Genomic DNA, 10611 nt, shown 5'->3' with positions numbered 1-10611 from the left:
TGTTGTTCAGGGTCTATTCAGAAGGATAGCCCCAAAAGCAATACCTATTGCTAAACAATTATCAATGAAGGCTATTGATATTGTTCGTGATAAAGATATTGGTACTGTTGATGGTGTTGCTAGTAAAGCATTCTCATTAATCAAGGATGGACTAGCACGATTAATACGACGAAAACCGCAGCCAGTAAAATTACCCAGCACTGAAGTGATGCCTACAAATCTTGGTAAAATAATAAGTCAAGCTGAAAATCAAAAACTAGCAGAGTTGGATGGGTACCCCTATCAGAAAAAGAAAACAATATAACTGCTAGTCTGATGGCAGGAAGTGGTTTTCGTTTTAGACGATAACAATTATAACAAAATGTTCAAGCGTATAACTGATCCAGCATTTGACATGGATGCGCCAGTTCTCAGTTATGGGTCTGTGCGTGATTATCAATATTATTCTTATGACGCACGTGTACCTAACGCACGAGGAAGAATTGAGCTGCAAGTTCATGATACAAGTAGATATTTCTTACTCGCTAAGGCATTCCGTGAGATCGAAGGTAGACATTTGAAGACAGATGATACAGCGTACGGACTTTTAGATCGACTTGGTTTTATTAACAATGGTGTTATGGCGTTATTTAACAGTGACACATACATCATTGACGGAAAGAATACTGAATCCTGTCTCAAAAATATTGATGTTGCCACGACGATACTTGGCCTTGCAAGATATTCAGATGATTCCTCGAGATCAGCTGGTCCATCAATGATGTTTCCAAAGGATACAACTGATCATTCAGAGTGCAGAAACGTAACATTAAATGAAGCTGGAACTGAAGTTGCATCAATGAATGACGATTTAAACTTAGGATTTTCCGCACGTATATCGATGTTAAATGGAGAAGAAAATTTTTCACGTGTGATTCGACTATCTCATATATTTGGATTCTGTAAAAATGTTAGAAAATTTATATTTGGCGCTAACACACAGTAGTACTTGTAAGAATAGCCACGGACAATGATGCAATCTGGCGACCCAACGCAGTTGATGCAGGTAAAGTAATACTAACAAAAATTTCGCCATGGATGCCAGTAATGACTCCATCACTTGCCGAAGAACAACGATTGCTCTCTATCATGGATCAAGGTGGAAAATCAACATCGTCATGGTTGACTATGACCACAGACAGTATTCAAAGGAATGCTGCTTTGTTATTCACATGGATGATAGCATCACAGCAGGGAGTGTCAGCTCCACGACATATATTCATCGCATTTCAGGAAAATGCCAGAGTAAAATCGCAGGAACGAAATCCAATGGTATTTGACACGCATGGGGTTAGTGAGGTTGCTTTGAGGATAAATGGACATGAAGAACCTTCTGAAGAAGGTTTGCTAAATTTTTATCACATTCATGTTGCACTTGCTTATCATCAGAAAGGTCATTTATGGGACGTGATCAGAATGTAGATTCTGGTTTGCAGATATCACAGCGGGATTTCATAACGATGTATCGGATCTACTACTTTTCTTTGGAACATTTAGATTTATTCAGGCAATATGTCGCTGATATGAACTTTCAAGCTCGCGTAGCTCGACTGCCCGCTGGTGGTTATAGAGCAATCGCTGTTATACTCGCAGACATAACAATGCTGCTTGAAGGTGTCGGTGAATGAATGTGAGTCATTGATGCCCCAGTAGAAAACATGTAAATGTTCTCCAAACATGTGATTAAATTAAATCATCACGTTAGTGTTAGTCGAGCTCCTGGTCAGATTAAAAGGCTTTAATCGAAATCAGCAAATAAATGCGGAATAAAAAAAGCTCTAAAACATGATCAGATCGCAGGTGGTCTAAATAAACTATCACCGACAGAACGTAAACTCAGGCACTTCAATGAAGCCAAACAATCAAAGACTGGCCGCTGAAGCTCCAGCTATTGCCAAAGCAGCTGCTGCTGGGATGGCACTAAAGATAGCAACAGATCACGGAATAAAAACTTCCAAAACAAGTGAAAAGTTTTAGACTGCCAGGAACCCCCCATTCGTGGTACGGAAAGGGTCTGAGACTTCCCGGAACATTTCATTAGACGCAAAGCGTCTTCTTTCTATATCCAATTTTTATTTGCTTGATGCTGCTAAAAAATTAAACATGAAAAACTTCAGAGGTGTTTTATGCGTAACCAATTACCAAAACAACCAAACCGTGTTGAAACCGGCATCATTAATCTCGATGGAAGTTCTGGTCCATGTACTCACTGGGTTGCATACGCGATTGATCCACGTGGAATTACTTATTTCGATTCGTATGGACTGGCACCAAAAAAGAATTTTTAAAATATGTCGCCAGAGTGCAAAGCATCCATCTTCAAAACACTCCCGTCTGGTATTCAACATTACCAACACAGACAATAACTGATCCGCCAATATGTTGCCGTGAATTAATTGCTGTACTCGACGCTGTCAAAATCTTCCGATGCACCTCATAACGTTGTACACGCGTACACGAGTTCTGTTTTAAATAATTACCAATTGTATAATGTTGATATCGTTGGAAGATCTTCTATCAAAGACAAGAAAAAAATATGATATTGATTTGTCGAAAAACGCGCCTAGTGATGACCTTGCTGATCTTATGAACCTGTCTGGAGTTGGACGGGATGAATACGGTGTTTTAAAGACGAGTAATATTAAGTGGGTCGACATAGTTCGTAGAGTCTCAAATGTATCAATCGCAACTATAAGAAATGAAATTATAAAAAGTGTTGATAATCGTTTACAATCCACCGGTGATACAATGACAGGTCAGCTCAACATGGGCGGTAATTCTATTACTGCTTTAAGAGAACCAACATGCGATGAAGATACCGTAAGAAAAAATATATGTAGGCAATAACTATAGTACAGTAGGTACCAAATAAACCACGCTGCGATCTGAGTATGACGTTCACGTAAACACGTTTTCAAATCTTCGGAGAAATTTTCAAAAACTCAGTAAAATCACAGATGATTTCTTTGGAAGTCAGTTGTTTGTTGAGGTAAAACTCTCTGAAATTAACACAGAACTCGGCTATATTAAAATAGCTATGTCAGATATTGAAACGATTAATCAACGATTACATGTGATCAGACATCCTAAATCATTTTCAGATCTAATCACGATAGCGCAGAGTAATATCGATGATATTAGAAAGAAAAAAATCTAGAAGATGCTATCAGTGGAAATCCTGATATCGTTAAAAAGTTAATTTGACTAAAATTCTTCACAAGCAGATCATCAACGTGGTATACACAGTATCATCAGGATCATCAACATGGTCACAGCAAAATAACACTATCAAACATACCGGTGTGTATAGGCTGTCCGTGTTCAGCGGTGCAAAGTTTAGTCTATTTACCAAGTATCAATGGCATCATTCAATCGATAATGTTTCTGGGACAGTGTCTATTGTTTTAAATAAAGCGGACGAAGAAACGTTTATGCGTAACCATCTGATCAAAAAATAAACCTCAGCGTCTTGCTGGTGGTGTCTGGAATTTGTCGCTGAAACACCTCAATTAATTACTTAGTAATTAATATATATGATTTCACAATCTTCAGAACTAAATTTCGTAAACAAATACAGATTCGAACAAGTATGTGTCTGGCATACCCAACTGAAAATTATAATCCACGAGTATACAGCAAAACAAAAACAAAATGCATCAGACGTGTCGTTGTTACTGATATAATTATATATTTTGCATCCGCGGTCACCGCTGGAACTGTAACTATCGTTGGATTGTTGTCAGCATCATACGTGATAGCACCAACATTAGGAATCGGTGTCGCCATTATAACCGGCGTTGCTGGTATTCTTAATATCATAGCAAAAAAGATATCCACTTGCGCGGTTGATACATTACACGATTATACAACGAAGTTGTCCGCGACTACTCACGCATACTCCAAATTATCTTCCAAATTATCTTCGTTGATATCATCAGGTCTCAGCGATGGAATAATATCAGATCAGGAATTCGAAGAAATGATTACGATTTACTACGAAGACACAAATATGCCTTAGGGAATGACTGTGTCAGAATCAACGAAAAATGATGTTAGACCTACGCTTTAACGAATAATAAAAATGTCGTCATCGCAAGAATTACTACAGCAGATCGTCGCTAATACAACTGCGTCAAAAACCACGATAATATCAGTAAGCTTAACTAGCCCTGAATTTAGCATTAGTTTTCAAACTGTGAGTCCAGCGAAAGACTTAGCACTAGCACAATTACGAGTATATCACAGCTGGCCAAATATTAGATCAACATCATTCAGTGAGTTGCAAGCAAATACTTCTCTGGTATTTGCACATAAAAATAAACCAGATGGAAGACCAGACTGGAACGTTGTGAGTATACCCACGGGTAATTATGAGATCGAACAGATGAATGATGAATTCCAAAGCAGAATCAAATCTAACAAAAGAAAAGAATCCAAAATTGCTATCACTGTTCACGAACCAACATTATCAGCGGTGATATAAATAGACTCGCTAGATTATGCCGTTGATACATATCAATCATCGATCAAAAACTGTGTTAGGATGGCCAGAGATACCTTCTGTTTATCAAAGACCGTTAGAACCGTTAGAACCACAACGTGATGAATTCTTCACAGACAAAATCATATAAATACTCTAGAATATCGAAAAAAATTCCATGCAAGTCCTCTATCTTAAAATATTCATGCTTCTGATGGTGAATTACTTCACAACATGCAGGATCATATATATATAAATATGACAATAACATACCAACAAGCACCGATGAAGAATTTATCAAATCATCTTTCGACATAATTAAACTTGAGCATGCACGTGCATTTGGCGACCTTCTAAATTTATTTTCCAATAGTGCAAAATATTACAATAACGACGTAAAACAACAGATTATTGAAAAGATACATCTAACCAGATTACATCAGATCTTAAATATATTAACAAAACTATCATTGAAACAGTGATTAAATACAATTAACATTTACAAAACCATATATAAAGAATCTTATACGTTCGTTTCTCAATCATTATTAAATAACCGAAACAGAAATGCAACCATTTAAATTACCAGGATTTAATTACGACGATTAAAAAGTATATCAACGATATCATCGATAAATACGCCTGACAAATTATCGCGTCATGGAACAAAATAGCTCCACCTCCAGGTATTCTTAGATACGATAATGACCCGTACGGCGGCGGCAGACAGGAATTGTTAATATAACATCAACGATCGCAGTTCATCTTGTATATGATGCAATTGATGGAAGTTATCAAGTTGATCTTGAAAAATCTAATCAGGCTCAACAGGGATATATTTTTAAACATTCACCCCCCCCCCCCCCAAGTGCCTCCGGATCTTTAATTGCAAGTGAACCTATCAATCTGGTCTATTTGCGGTGTCATAATCCGCTATGATCAAGGATACCTTTCAAACCTACTTACCAGACCGGACACTTGTTTTATTTGCGACATACAGTTTTGTATATAAATCGGAATGTAAGATCATAAAGATCTTTTAGTAGAGTCAAAGTTGGCATTTTACAAACCCTACAAACAATTATTCCTTGATTTAATCAAGGGGTATTATATAATGTATCAACGAGTGAGAGTTTTGTATACAACAAAGAGATACTTGAAAGTGTCGTCAGAACTTTATTGACACCTACACACAGAAAAATATTGTGTTAATATAATTATTGATGAATACGATAACATATTACGATTATGTGTGATAGAGATCAGATTTTTAATTATGCACATTCTTGTATTAAAAATCTAATTTTGAGAAAAATAAATATTATAATCTGAATAAATATTTTTCTTTACTATAGTCAGAAATGAATTATTCTGACTAGCTGTTACCAAAGTCACTAGTAACAGCATTTTCACTTTCACAATAACTAGTGACTTTGTCACTGTTTTAATTTTCACTTTCACAATGAATCGTTTCACGATCTGACATAATCTTTCTCAACTGCCTTACGCGTGTATTTACAATCTTTCTGTTTCCTATTCGTGACATAATTCTGATATATTTTTTCAATCGTGCGTGCGAGAAAAACGAATTTTTCAACTTCTTTATGCTTGACTGTGGCCAAGGATTGTAACATAAATTGTTGAATCAGCTTAATAAATCGGTATTATGCGGGTAGTGTATATCTATCTTCAAATTTTCGTTGTTTTAATGACTCAAAATCACAAATAATTTTTTTCAGGATTAAATTGATCAAATATTTTTATACCGACATGGTTTAGTTTTTGAATTGCAGAATTAATATCATTAATATTTTATAAATTTATTATATAATAAATATATATTTAAAATTAAAAATATTTACACAACACATATTTACAGTCTATATAATCTTAGATCTAAGGACGCCACAACAATTGTACAGTATTGACACAACAAACGAACGTTTTACTAACCTGTTCACTTCCACGAATACACTTGCCGAATGACCACGAAGAAAAATTATGGTTGCCTTTCATAATTGTTATAACACCTACGCAGAAATCTCAAACGTATTTTCTAGAACTGTTTGAGAATTTCCAAAACTAGCTCCTTACGTATTGCTGCACGGGAATTTTCTAGAACGGTATGGGAATTTCCAAAATAACTAACTGCGTATTTACGTTTGGGAATTTCCGAACGTATTTTATAGAACGGTTTGGAACACTATAAAAGGCAGCCAGAATTTTTATTCGTGGTCATTCAGCAAGTGTATTCATGGAAGTGAACAGATAAGCAAGACATTTTCTTGAACTGTGTTATGTTAATTGCCACATAGATAGTTAAATTACAGAGTGATAACACAAAAAGTAATTGCGGTAGTTATTACGCAGTAACAAGCGGGGTAACTACTTAATTACTCTACCGGAGAGAGCTTTCCTTGAAGAGTTATCTCCCTTCATACGGAATGTTTGCATCTTACACAATCGGGAGATACTGAAATATTAGTTTTTTGTTTATATTTCTTCGGAAATGCCGATTTAGTTATATTATCTGCGACATACTGTACCGAACGGGTGTGAATATCAAAATATTTACCAGCTGCATTTATTGATTAAGATTTTATTTCATCGCCAGTTTCTGTATTTAGAAATTTAACAACCTTAGGAAATGTGTTATATTTCACAGTACAACCACGTGCAGAATTCTGACTCTCTGTAATAGCCTGTAAATTAATCAAATAATTATTTTTCGGATTTGAATTAGATGATGGAAACTATGATCAAATTGTACCACCTAATGGAGATATTTATCGTACAGAATCTCTCCATGAAGAAATGAAAAATCTTGCGTTGAAATATACCCATGACGATGCTGAACAATTACTGAGTAATTGTTTTACCGTTCCGTCCGTTGCTCCTCAGTTTGCTCAGAAGGAAAATTAATTTGAAACCAGCACGAAACCATTGCTGGCAATAGCAATGATGTAGTAAGAAAAAGTTAGTTATAATCAGTGTGACAAAATAATATCAGCACGACTTTGATCACGACCCTGAATTTATCCTCATATTAAAAGAACAACAGAATAATCATTGTGCGAGTTGTGACACAGTAATGTTGTGGCAGTATTAAAATAATAATCCAAGACAGTTTACCGTAGATAGACTTAATAGAAGTCTTAGTCACACGCGAAAGTGTGGTGCTGGCCTGTCTTGAATGTAATCGACGTCGAGGCGCTAGTTCACAAAAGTGAACACGGTGGTAATTGTGTGTCTTCAGGAATTACTTGTAGCTGTTCAAGTATAAATCCATGTTGAGGAGCAGTTTAATCTAGTCTGTAGATTGCAGGTCTACCCGTGGATCTTATCACGCTGAAAATTGTATGTGTCGTCACACTCCAAATAGGATCAGTTGCTCTTTTTTTACCACCTTCAAGTTCACCAGGTTCATATAAATACCTGACAGTCACATTGCCTAATACTGGTTGTTTTGAGAAGGAGTCATGTCGTTGTATTGATGTATGTTTTTGTGTTATCGCATTAATGGGTTTCATAGAAATTGCACCCGTAATTACATTATTTAACGCAGCTGTCACACTTGGTACTCTTGCAACCCATTCACGAGACCTCTTGTCTTTCTGAATTACTTCCTGCGCATATTGATATCCAAATAACCGCTCAGCAAGTGTTCGATTAAATCGTTCAACAAATGCCTGATCACGATGAATTGCAGTATGTCCTCGGCTGATTTTGACGTTATGTTTTTTCATTAGAGACGATACTGCACCAAGAAATGTCTTCGTAGGATCAACCTGTAGGAACTGTGTCCATCGAAGACCACCTTGTGGTCCTGATCCTCGTTGATACATTCGTTCAAAAGCAGATGAAACTTCAGTTGCTGTTTTAGTTGATAATGGTTCTGCTTCTTTATGCCTACTTGCAACGTCAACGACATTTAACGCTTATTTGTATGTGCGTGATTGACGTCTACGCGTTTTAATAATATCATGTGGTAAAAACCAAATATCTGCTTGATGAATCTCATTTGGAGTGCTGACATCAAAATGTGCGTACTGTATTTGTTTAGGTAGTGGTAGATATATTTGCCATATTGCCTCTCGTGCTAACTAATATGCAGCAACAGAACGTTTGACGTTTGCTGCATCAGCAAGCTTACTAATCGTTGCTCTACCCTTCCAATATCCTGTCGGACAATAAAAATCGATTCCATTATAATAATAATAATCGGTTGATTAATTATCAGCCCCTAGCACTAATTTACCTTTCATCGCAGTTCTTACTAGGAAGCTAGCAAGTTTTTCTGTGACAGATTTATTTTTTATGGAATTTAACGAGTGAATCAACTTCACATCTGCAATATGTCGTTGCTGTAAATCCTTATTTGTATACGCTACATCATGAACGTGACATGCTTAGTCAATAACATTTATTGGTTATTCTCCAGGTCTTGATTGATCTCGCTCGTCAAGTCGGATATCAAGTCGGGTTCCAGGACCACAATAATAATATCCAGGAAGATATTTTTCTCCTGGATACTTAGCCCATGGAGCTTCTGGCAATTTTCCCAATTAAGCAGCGATATGACCACCAGACACTTTGTGTCCTGAGATAAATTTGTATTTTTTTGGTACCACATTTCACACACTTGTCTGTAAGCACACGCTTTTTATTTTTTGTAATTATTGTTGTCAATCCACTGGTGGGGCCGGATGCTCTGCATCGAGCACAATATGAATTCATATTATTTATTATATTTGTACGACATGGATATAATTGATTTCTCAGCGACACGAAAACAAGAGCCAGTCAAATATCATCCAGCGCTACAAAATTCTGTCAGAGCAATTATCATCGGTACATCTGTGTCTGGTAAGACGCAAATGTTGCTTAATCTGATAATGAGATTACTTAAGTGGGATAAGTCATATTTAGTGGCACCATCTATAGATGATCAGAGATGCTACGATGTGCTTAAGGATTTTAATGGAAACGCTAAATTGTTGGACGAGTATGGTAATGATATTATTGACTTAGCACCGATATTAACGAAGCCCCATCTGTAGATGACCTTGATGGATTTATTAAAAATCTCGTAGTATACGAAGATGTGATGCTGGAAAAACAATCAAATCCAGCTAGGATATTTTCTCGAGGCAGACACAAAAACAAAGATATTATATATGTTGCGCAGCGATATGCACAAATACTTAAAGTGATCAGAGATAACTGTAATATTTTAGTTGTGTTTAATGGAGTTGATACACATGTTCTGCGAAATATTCATCAGACTTAGTGTTCAGGGGGATATGGATATGATTAAGTTCAGAAACTTCTTTTCACGTGCGCAAGCTACCCCATACGGATTTATCACGATAAATTTACATGATCCACGGTCGCGATATCGTGTAGGTCTTGGTAAAATGTTTGGTTGAGAGATAGCAGCAGGGAGGGTGACGACTAGCAATAAGTGTCCGGGTGGGTAAACAATCACACATACAAATTTGAAAACATGAACTGCAAAGGTAAAATAACAAAATGAGCTAACAAAATTAGACAAAATCTCGGTCGGTAAGAGGTGTTATGATAAGATTTGTATCATAACCTTCTTCACGTCTCTTTCTATGAGAAAGGATTACTCATAAGTTAATAAATGACTTTACCCATTGTTAGAGAGAGAGAGAGAGAGAGAAGAAGGAGTTCAGGCTCTCTAACAAGGGTGTCAATAATAACCGTGTAGATACGGCTACATCTTGGGGAATGACAGAGCTGTTCTGACTCGAGGAACGAACTTTTTATTGATATATATAATGCTACATTCTAAATATACATTTATAAAGCCTTTATATTTAAAATACACGACATACATATAAAATTACACTTTCCCATCCAGCTTACCAACTTTATACATATGTATAATTTCTGCGTTTCAGATTACTTCATGATAGCCAATGAGTATAAAATTCAATTGTTGCGATTAATGCAACAATCATTTTGAAGAAATGTATTTTACTAAACTTAAAACAGAATACTAATTTGGAATAGGTTACTAAACATTACTCATTATTACTTATAGAATCTTTTATTTCCAAATTAAA

Source organism: Sinohyriopsis cumingii, chromosome 4 (assembly GCF_028554795.1).
Source record: "Sinohyriopsis cumingii isolate HCF-2022 chromosome 4, ASM2855479v2, whole genome shotgun sequence".
In the NCBI taxonomy this organism is placed as follows: domain Eukaryota; kingdom Metazoa; phylum Mollusca; class Bivalvia; order Unionida; family Unionidae; genus Sinohyriopsis; species Sinohyriopsis cumingii.
The sequence above is the reverse complement of the archived record's forward strand: the minus strand, read 5'-3'. Positions refer to the sequence as shown.